The following is a 10,958-nucleotide window of genomic DNA, read 5'->3' as shown; positions in this document are numbered from 1 at the left end:
CTACATCTCACGGCCACATGAGCCCTGTGGAGGCTTGTTGGATTTGGTCCTTCGTACCCACTCCAAAATCTCTTTCAAAAATGTCTAAAATTGTGGTGTTTTTGGGGGGGCTCTGCCAACTCCAGGCTGTGTCATTCATTCAATATATGCTTTACTGATGTTGCTGTGGGGGCTTGTTGGATTTGGTCCTTCGTACCCACACGATGGGGTCCGGGACACTCAAAGCTTGTTTTAATTTTCAAAAAAATTTTCTAAAAATTTCAAAAGTTGTGTGGCATTTTGGGGGGGATTGTGAAGCCCTGGTGTATACTCGTGTATCAGCCAACTCCAGGCTGTGTCATTCTGGCAATATATGGGTTACTGATGCCGCTGTTGTGCCTGGGTCTGGAAATTTCAAATTTTCTCATAGGTAGCACCCGCTATCCAAAATCTTTTAAAAAAATGTATAAAATTGTTGTGTTTTTTTTTTTGGGGGGGGGGGGGGGGGTTGTGAAGCCCTGCTGTGTATTCGTGCATCAGCCAACTCCAGGCTGTGTCATTCAGGCAATATATGGTTTACTGATGCCGCTGTGGGGTCTGGGAATTTCAAATTTTCTCATAGGTAGCACCCGCTATCCAAAATCTTTTAAAAAAATGTATAAAATTGTTGTGTTTTTGGGGGGGGATTGGGAAGCCCTGCTGTGTACTCGTGCATCAGCCAACTCCAGGCTATGTCATTCCGGCAATATATGGATTACTGATGCCACTGTGGGGTCTGAGAATTTCAAATTTCCTCATAGGTAGCACTTGCTATCCAAAATCTTTTTCAAAAATTTCTAAAATTATTGTGTTTTTTTGGGGGGGATTGTGAAGCCCTGCTGTGTAATCGTGCATCAGCCATCTCCAGGCTGTGTCATTCAGAGAATATATGGGTTACTGATGCCGCTGTTGGGCCTGGGTCTGGGAATTTCAAATTTTCTCATAGGTAGCACCCACTATCCAAAATCTTTTTCAAAAATTTTAAAAATTGTGTTGTTTTTTGGGGGGAATTGTGAAGCCCTGCTGTGTACTCCTGCATCAGCCAACTCCAGGCTGTGTCATTCAGACAATATATGGTTTACTGATGCCGCTGTGGGGCCTGGGTCTGGGAATTTAAAATTTTCTCATAGATAGCACCCGCTATCCAAAATCTTCGGTTTAAATTTCTTAATTCATCTTTTAATCTTAGGGATTGTGAAGGCCTAGTACCTACTCATGCTGCTGGCAACTCCGGGCTGTGCCATTCATCCACTATATGGTCTCCTCATGCTGCCAACACCTCCACGCTGTGCCATTCAGACACTATATGGTCTCCTCATGCTGCCAACACCTCCATGCTGTGCCATTCAGACACTATATGGTCTCCTCATGCTGCCAACACCTCCACACTGTGCCATTCAGCCACTATATGGTGTCCTCATGCTGCCAACACCTCCATTCTGTGTCATTCAGCCACTATATGGTGTCCTCATGCTTTAGCCTCATCCAAGCTGTGTCATTCAGCCACTATATGGTGTCCTCATGCTGCCAACACCTCCACGCTGTGCCATTCAGCCCCTATATGGTCTCCTCATGCTGCCAACACCTCCACGCTATGTCATTCAGTCACTATATGGTCTCCTGACACTGATGCCACCACCAGGCTCTGTCATTGTGCTGCTGTGCGGCAGTGATTCTAAAAGCGATTCCGGTAATCTGCATGTTATTCTGAATAACAGTATTATTTCACTACCCAAGCACACTCCATATGCGTTTTAGAACACAGCAAAGTGTTCTATACCCCTATAGAGGCTGTATGTAGGCTAGAAATAGCCTTTTTTTAATATAGATTCGCCGCAAAAAAATTTGAATCAAAGCAAACTTTTTCCGAAAATTTGGCGAATCGGCCGAATCAAATTCTTGAAAAGTTCGCTCATCTCTACTCACAATATATGGCCCCATTGAGTCTTTCCTTTACACAGATTAGTCATCATGGTCCCTTAGCAGACAAACAGCCCCAAAGAGCATGATGTTTCCACCCCCATGCTTCACAGTAGGTATGGTGTTCTTTGGATGCAACTCAGCATTCTTTCTCTCCAAACACGACGAGTTGAGTTTTTACCAAAAAGTTCTACTTCAGTTTCATCTGACCATATGACATTTTCCCAATACTCTTTTGGATCATCCAAATGCTCTCTAGCAAACTTCAGATCGGCCCGGACAAGTACTGGCTTAAGCAGGGTATACGTCTGGCACTGCATGATTTGAATCCCTGGTGGCATAGTGTGTTACTGATGGTAGCCTTTGTTACTTTGGTCCTAACTCTCTGCAGGTCATTCACTTGGACCCCCGTGTGGTTCTGAGATTTTTGCTCACCGTTCTTGTGATCATTTTGATACCACAGGGGGGGGGGGGAGATCTTGCGTGGAGCCCCAGATCGAGGGATATTATCAGTGGTCTTGTATGTCTTCCATTTTCTAATAATTGCTCCCACAGTTGATTTCTTCACACCAAGCTGCTTGCCTATTGCAGATTCAATCTTCCCAGCCTGGTTCCGGTCTACAATTTTGTTTCTGGTGTCCTTCAACAGCTATTTGGTATTGGCCATAGTGGAGTTTGGAGTGTGACTGTTTGAGGTTGTGGACAGGTGTCTTTTATACTGATAACAAGTTCAAACAGGAGCCATTAATACAGGTAACAAGTGGAGGACAGAGGAGACTCTTAAAGAAGAAGTTACAGGTCTGTGAGAGCCAGAAATCTTGCTTGTTTGTAGGTGACCAATTCTTTTTACTGAGGAATTTACCAATTAATTCATTAGAAATCCTACAATGTGATTTTCTGTAATCTTTCCCCCAATTCTGTCTCTCATAGTTGATGTATACCTATGAACACATTACAGGCCTCTCATCTTTTTAAGTGGGAAAACTTGCACAATTGGTAGCTGACTAAATACTTTTTTGCCCCACTGTATTAAGAGGTGTGCTTCATTTATTAAGAGGTGTGCTTCATTAATTACACAGAATGCTTTCACATAAAGACCAGCATGTGATACTCCATTCCTGATAAATTGCCCCCTTCATGCATTAGGTATAAGAAGTGGCCATGGGTAGGTGGCCTTAAAATATTAAACAAAATGTAATTCTTCATCAAAAGATGACACGTTTTGTACCACAATCTCGATACTTCATTGAAGGACCTGATGAAGTAGCATGAAGTGTTTATTGGCTAAGGGCTTTGCCTATATCTTCATGATGTACTGGTACTGCTTTCTCCTCTTGATCTTTGGTTTGGTGAATGCTGCAAAAATATTCTATCATACATTTGTCCACCTAAAGTGTTATTTCCTCTATTTTAAGCAATAATAGAGCGTAAGAGGCCAATACTTTCTAACATTTTTTTGTTTTGCATATTTGATTCATATTATATTTTCCTTATTTTTTTTTTTTTCATTTACCAGTTATATTTAATGCTAAAACTCAACAGACCATTTCTCCCCTTCATTTGTTGTCTTTTACCCTATTCCTCTATATAGATCAATGATCCCTGGTACACAGTACTTTCAAATAAAATATAATATCATTAACAAGAAAATAGTTGAAAGTCATCTTACTATCAGGTAAACAATGAATTCTAAACATTGTGGTTGTCTTCTTCAATTAAATATACCGTATTTATCGGGGTATACCACGCACCGGCCTATAACACGCACCCTCATTTTTCCAAGGAAATTTGGGTAAAAAAGTTTTTTTTTACCCAAATATCCTTGTTAAAATGAGGGTGCGTGTGTGAGTGGGTATACCTCAATAAAACAGTTTCTGACCCCGCAGAAGCCACTTTAGTTCAATGATTTAAAGCGGGCACTACAAGTCGTTGAACTGAGGCGGCTTCTGTGTCCCCTATCCCCCGTTTTATAGTTACATGTCACTGTCACTGTACCGCCGCTGCCCGATTCCCTCACCGTCCTCTGGTTGCATGTCCTGCCGATGCCCGATTCCCTCACTGTCCTCGGGTTGCATGTCCCGCCAATGCCCGATTCCCTCACCGTCCTCGGGTTGCATGTCCCAACGATGCCCGATTCCATCCTGGTGACCGCGCTCTTTATAGTCCTGCAGCGTCTTTATCTGTGACTGTGCGCCGCGCACAAGTGACGTCCTCAACGCGACATCACTCGTCAGTCATTGCGCGACTCACAGTGACAGAAAAGGATGCTGCAGGACCATAAAGAGTGCGGTCACCAGGATGGAATCGGGCATCGGCGGGACATGCATCCCGAGGACAGTGAGGCAATCGGGCATCGGCGGGACATGCAACCCGAGGACGGGGAGGGAATTGGGCAGCGACAGGGACAGTGACATGTAACTATAAAACGGGGGATAGGGGACGGAATCGGGTGGCAGCGGCAGGACTCTGGCACCACAGTTCAATGATTTAAAGTGCCCGCTTTCAATCATTGAACTAAAGTGGCTTTTGCGGGGCCATAAACAGTCTATCGGCATATAACACGCAGATAGACTTTAAGCTAAAAATTGTAGTCTAAAATATGCGTGTTATACGCCGATAAATACGGTACATAAAATAAAATATTAAGTGAAAAGTAATATTTTAATATTTAATAACCACATATAAATTTTAAAGAACCACAAAAAAGTTACAAAAATAGCTCTATGGACGGGGTTCACAGAAAATGTGTTCGGTAGTAAATTATTGTTGTAAAATTCAGACAAAAATTCCACAATAAAAACTGTAGGCGAGAAATCAAAAAAGTGGTATCAATTATGGCACCATTTCCAACATTCTTACTCTTTATTAGGCATTCCTATGCCATTTAAGTTAATATGTATAAAATATATATCTATATATATTCTCATGTAATTGTTTTGATTTTCGTTTTTCTTGGTCATATAATAGTCACAATTACAATTTCTACATATTATATTGTTTTGACACATACACATAATGAAAGGTGCAGAGTTTAGTGTATAATTAAATGTCTAGATGTAGAACGTAAAATGCTTAAGCTTTCGGCAATCACCTCATTAAGAATAAAATAAGGAGGGATATTCAACATTTAAATGGAAATCATAAAAATAAGAAAACACAAGAAATTTGTTATAAAAATATTCATCTTATTTGGGTAAAAGGAAAACTTGTGTACCAGCTGCCACGCCCTCTCCCATGAATGGAGGGGGTGGCGTGATGTCACGATCACGGCTTTCGTGTCCCACTGACTTCAATGGGCAGCAAAATCTGCTGAAGCAAATCTGCAGTAGATCTGCATAAAAAATATGCACGTGTGAATGTACCCTAAAGGGGTATTCCATGATATTTTTTTACCTCCTTGCTCGACTTTGTCCCATTTTCATGCACAGGATCAACATCTGGAAGTGCTGTAGTGTAAGTCTTTTTATTTAACTGTGTTCTCTGACATTTCAAAGCATTCTATGCAGCCAGAGACAATATGTCATAAGTCACATGGTGTCTAGGGGCTACACTGCAGTGGGTGGGTAGCAGGGTGGAAGGGGTTTAAGTAATGCTATCTACCCACCCACTGCAGCATAGCCACGCCCCCTGGACACCATGTGACTTATGATATTTTGTCTCTCCCATACAATCAGACTGCAGCATGAAAACAGAGAAGAGGGGTTATAGAGCAGCCTATAGTTATTGAAGGAAGGACCCAGCACAGCAGACTCAGGGAGGAAGTGAATACATGGTGAGTGAGGGCAGGCTCTGTGTTTGCCTTGAACACGCCCTTTTCTGGTCAGTGGATATCAGAATGGTTAAGCAGCAGAACTTAGAGATTTGTGAGCCAAATGCCAGCTGGAAACACTGCTCCAAATAGATAGGAACAACATGTTCGAATATTGCTAAGCTCAACTCCATAGAGAATCTTTCTCTGTTCATGAACGGTTGGTGTCCCAGTGGTGTAACACCCATCAATCAGCTTGTCATGCCCTATCCTGTCCTTACACAATTACTGTGCTTCATATTAAAGAAGTATTTCTGTATACAGAGGATAGGGCAGACCATGACCAAGATCCTAAGGAGATAGGCTAATAACTCATCAGGAAACCCCATGTAAGTCATATCTGGATAATGGGAGACTCATGTTATTCTAAGCAAAAATTTAAGACGACTATGACATTGCATTAATGTGATTGCAATGTTATTTTTTTAAACTAATAAAGAAATTATAGAAATAATAAATAAAGAATATAGAAAGTGTTTCACCAGCTGTTACAATGGATAGTGAAATTAATATTTGCCTACTGTGTCATTTTTGGGTCATTTATTAACATTTATTTTATATTGAACAGAGATGAATTTACACATCTAGATGAGGATGGGGATAAGATGTCAGATCGCCACGGTCCCGCTGCTGGGGAGCCCCGGGATCCCCGCTGCGGCACCGCACTATCATTACAGCACAGAGCGAGTTCGCTCTGCACGTAATGACGGGCAATACAGGGGCTGGAGCATCGCTAAGTCACGGCTCCGCCCCTCGTGACATCACGGCCCACCCCTTTCAATACAAGTCTATGGGAGAGGGTGTGGCGGTCGTCACGCCCCCCGCCATAGACTTTCATTAAGGGGACGGGCCGTGATGTCACGAGGGGCGGAGCTATGACGTCACGCTGCTCCGTCCCCTGTATCGCCCGTCATTACGCACAGAGCGAACTCGCTCTGTGCTGTAATGATAGCCTGGTGCCGCAGCGGGGATCCTGGGGCTCCCCAGCAGCGGGACCGTGGCGATCTGACATCTTATCCCCTATCCTTTGGATAGGGAATAAGATGTCTGGAGGCGGAGTACCCCTTTAAAGTGTACCTGCCACTTTAACAAAAACAGATCCCCCATGCGAAAGATTACAGGGGGGTCCGACCACAAGGATCTGACACTTACCCCCTACCTTTGGACTGAGGATAAGCTTTTATTAAAGGGGTACTCTACTGGCCAGTGTTGGGAACATACAGTTCTGAATGCTGTGCTTGTGCTGCTGGGGTCGGCCATGCCCCTCCCACTGGTGAAGCACTCAGACAGATCCCTCCAAGGAACAGCCCAGGATAAAGCAGCGCACAAGACTTCAAAGGTAAAATGGTTTATTTACCCGGCATGCAACACGTTTCGCTGGACAACCAGCTTCATCAGGCATGTGCCACATGCCTGATGAAGCTGGTTGTCCAGCGAAACGCGTTGCATGCCGGGTAAATAAACCATTTTACCTTTGAAGTCTTGTGCGCTGCTTTATCATGGGCTGTTCCTTGGAGGGATCCGTCTGAGTGCCTCACCTGTGTTTGCCAGGAGCGGCTGCTGTTCTTCGCCCGTTGAAAGGTTATCCCATGCTTTCACCATAGTTGTACTTGGTTGCAGTACAACTATACCCGGTGAGCATTTCTGTTTGTTTTCCATCTCCTCTTTACAATACGTTATCACACTAGGAGCGCTCTCCTTGTCTGTATTCCCTCCCACTGGTGGCTTCCACACCCCCTCCCATAGACATGCATTGAGGGGGCGGGCCTGACGTCACTAGCGTGGCCAACCCCCGCAGCGCAAGCACAGTGTTTGGAACTGAATGTTCCCAATGTTGGCCTTTGGAGTACCACTTTAATAAAAGTTTATCCTCTGTCCAAAGATAGGGGATAAGTGTCTGTTTGCAGGGGTTCTGACAGCTGGGACCCTCCGTGATCTCCCGTATCTTACTTCTTTATTTCTGTCCGCTTCTTCACAGCACACCCCCCCCCCCCCCACACAAACACACACTCGGAGATACTCTCTGCTGTACAGATGTGATGGGGTCTCATCTTGGCCACTGTTTTGCTGAGTTGGCTTCTGTTCAGCACCAGCGCGTCTCCGAGGGTGGCAGCTGGAGAAAACTTGCAAGAAGCGATTGACCCTGCATGAAGAGGTGAGAGATGCGGCCCCAAACAGGAGATCTTGAGGTGTCCCAGGAGTTGTACCCCCTGCGATCAGACACTTATCCCCTATCCTTTGAATAGGGGATATGTTTTTATTAAAGGGGTACTCGATGGAAATAAAACTTATCCCCTATACACAGGGGGTAAGTTTCTAATTGCAAATGGTCTGACTGCTGGGGTCCCCCATTATCTCCTGTACGAGGGGGGGGGGGGCAGCTACTTACCCGTCCTCTGCGTGCTCCCGTCCCCACTGTCGGAGACTGGCTACAGCCAATGATTTTCTGAGCGAGCTGTCTCTGAAACCTGTCTTAGAAGGTGGGAGCCAAAGCGCACTGAGTACAGGTGAGTAGCTGGCCCCTATACAGTAGATCGCGATCCAGTTATTTAGAGTTCTGAATCCCAAAAATTTCCCTTTGACTTCTATAAAGGTGTATTAAGAAATGAATTTGCAAAGAACATTAGACGTGTTCAGATTGAAAAACACCACATTGTTCATTCACTTTTAGGATCTTCAGAAAAATCACAAAAAGTGATGAATTATAAATAAAACTTGTATACTAAGTTTTTATTGTGTAGTTGATTCTATTCCTCAAAGATAGAAAGAACCCACACAAAAACATTCTAGGTGCAACTGTAATAGACGTATGATGACCATGGAGACAAGTAAACGAAGACAAGTAAAAGACTAAAAAAAAGGTAATTTATGAATTTCCTCTTAAAAACAAGAAGAAAGTCAAATGGATTTAGTGATCCAGGATGTGCTTGTCAGGTGGGTAAGTACACTTCCTGTGTAATTCGTAAAGGCACAAAGGTCATTTTCAGCTTTCTGTCTTTCGGTATCCCATGGAGCATTTCCTTTTCGGCATGAGTAAAAAATGTATATAGCACAATGCAAAGTAAATTTGTTATGTCATGATAAAGACCACAAAGTTCCACAAAATGGCAAATGAGCAAGTGTTTTTTTTCTAAATACTTTTTTACATGAAGAAAACTAAAAAAAAAAGAAATACCAAAAATTCATGTCAAAAATAAGAATTTGTGTATGGAACAATTTTATTTCTGCATCATCATCATCATAATAATAATAATACAATTTTTGACTAGTTTCTTTATTCTGCGATTAATAACTATGTTATTATTAATAGTATTATTATATTGGATTTTTGTTGAGTTACATATATTTAATCTTGTTTTTCTTTCCTGCTCCATTACCGAATTTCTACATAGCTATTGCACTTAGAATGTCTATGTATTTGTCATTGCAATTGTTTATACCACAAAACTCACTTGAGAGGATTTTCCTGTCCTCCCCAACCAAATATAATAATAATAAAAAAATCTGTAGATAGGACCGCTAGGAAATGTGCAGTCTTAATAGACGGCAATGCATTTCAGAGTGGATTCCACCAAAAGAATAAACACATTTCTGGGATCGGGGATTTAGGCGACTAAATATAATGTGAATAATGCAGCAGAATCTCATTAAAAACAATGGGAAGCTGCTGCAATCTGTAGTCTGAATGGGCCCTTACTGTATAAATCCTTGAACACTTCCATCACTTTTATGGTGCCAGAACTACCAGTCATCAAAGAGATCCAGGGGGGCTTCCTCCAACCTACTAGATTTGATAGATCTCTCCCTGTTTTTGTATAGGGATAGATGTATCAATCAATCGAGGCCGGGGGGGGGGGGGGTCGGGGTTTAGGTGAGGAAAAGCCAGCGGGGATATGGCTTCATTCATCTCTAAAGGGAGCTCCATTGCGATAGGAAGGAAGTTTAGTGAAGAAAAATATACTACATGTCTGATTTATCTCTGCTCAACTCCTCTAAAATGACCCAATGGACCCCATTTAAAGGGGTACTCCGGTGGGAAAAAAAATGTTTTTTTAAATCAACGGGTGCCAGGAAGTTAAACAGATTTGTAAATTACTTCTGTATAAAAATCTTAATCTTTCCAGTACTTATCAGCTGTTGTATGCTCCACAGGAAGTACTTTTCTTTTTGAATTTTTCTTTCCAGTCTGACTACAGTGCTCTCTGTTGACACCTCTGTCCATGTCAAGGACAGTCCAGAGCAGAAGAAGTTTGCTATGGGGATTTGCTCCTGCCCTGGACAGTTCCTGACATGGACATAGGTGTCACCAGAGAGCACTGCAGTCAGTACTGGAAAAGTTAAGATTTTTAAATAGAAGTCATTTACAAATCTAAAAATAGAATGTTATGGTGCCAGCGCTATTATTATACTGGTATTATTTCTGTTATTATTTTAATTGCCATTATAGGTTTCTTACAATATTTTTAATACACAGATGTTAAAATTTTTCCTTTCCAAGTGGGGTGCTTGATATTTGACCTTTTTATTGTTAGTATTTTTTTATGTTGTTAATAATGTATCATGCACAGTTACCACATATTATGGTATCACCATTTTTCATTCCCCTTACTATTTGGATGTGGTGGTGGGGATGGTAGTACCTCCGGACAGGTGTTTTCTTTAAACTGTATGCTGTCTGTGGGTAGCGTGTGCCGGGAGACTGCCCCGGCCAGCAGCGTCTACAACCGGCTCCTTTCCCTACAGGAAAATGACCAGACTGACCTACGGCTGCTAGTGACGTCACTACAGTTCCCAGTGTGGGTCAAATCTATACATTATTAACAACATTAAAAAAATACTTATAATAAAAAGGTCAAATATCAAACACCCCACTTGGAAAGGAAAATTATCAGTATTAAAAATATTGCAAGAAACCTATAATAGCAATTAAAAGAATAACAGAAATAATACCAGTATAATAATAGCGCTGACACCATAAAATAATTTTTGTAATCTATTCTAAACAAATTAGTGGTACCGCAGAAAGCCACTATCAGATGTCGTAGCAGCTTTAATATCCATAAGCGCCAGTGTTTAACAATCTATCCATTTTTGTATCTAATATATAAATCTGTTTAACTTTATGGCACAGGTTGATTTAAAGGGGTACTCCCGTGGAAAACTTTTTTTTTTTAAATCAACTGGTGCCAGAAAGTTAAACAGATTTGTAAAT

Source organism: Hyla sarda, chromosome 9, assembly GCF_029499605.1.
Source record: "Hyla sarda isolate aHylSar1 chromosome 9, aHylSar1.hap1, whole genome shotgun sequence".
NCBI lineage: Eukaryota > Metazoa > Chordata > Amphibia > Anura > Hylidae > Hyla > Hyla sarda.
The sequence above is the reverse complement of the archived record's forward strand: the minus strand, read 5'-3'. Positions refer to the sequence as shown.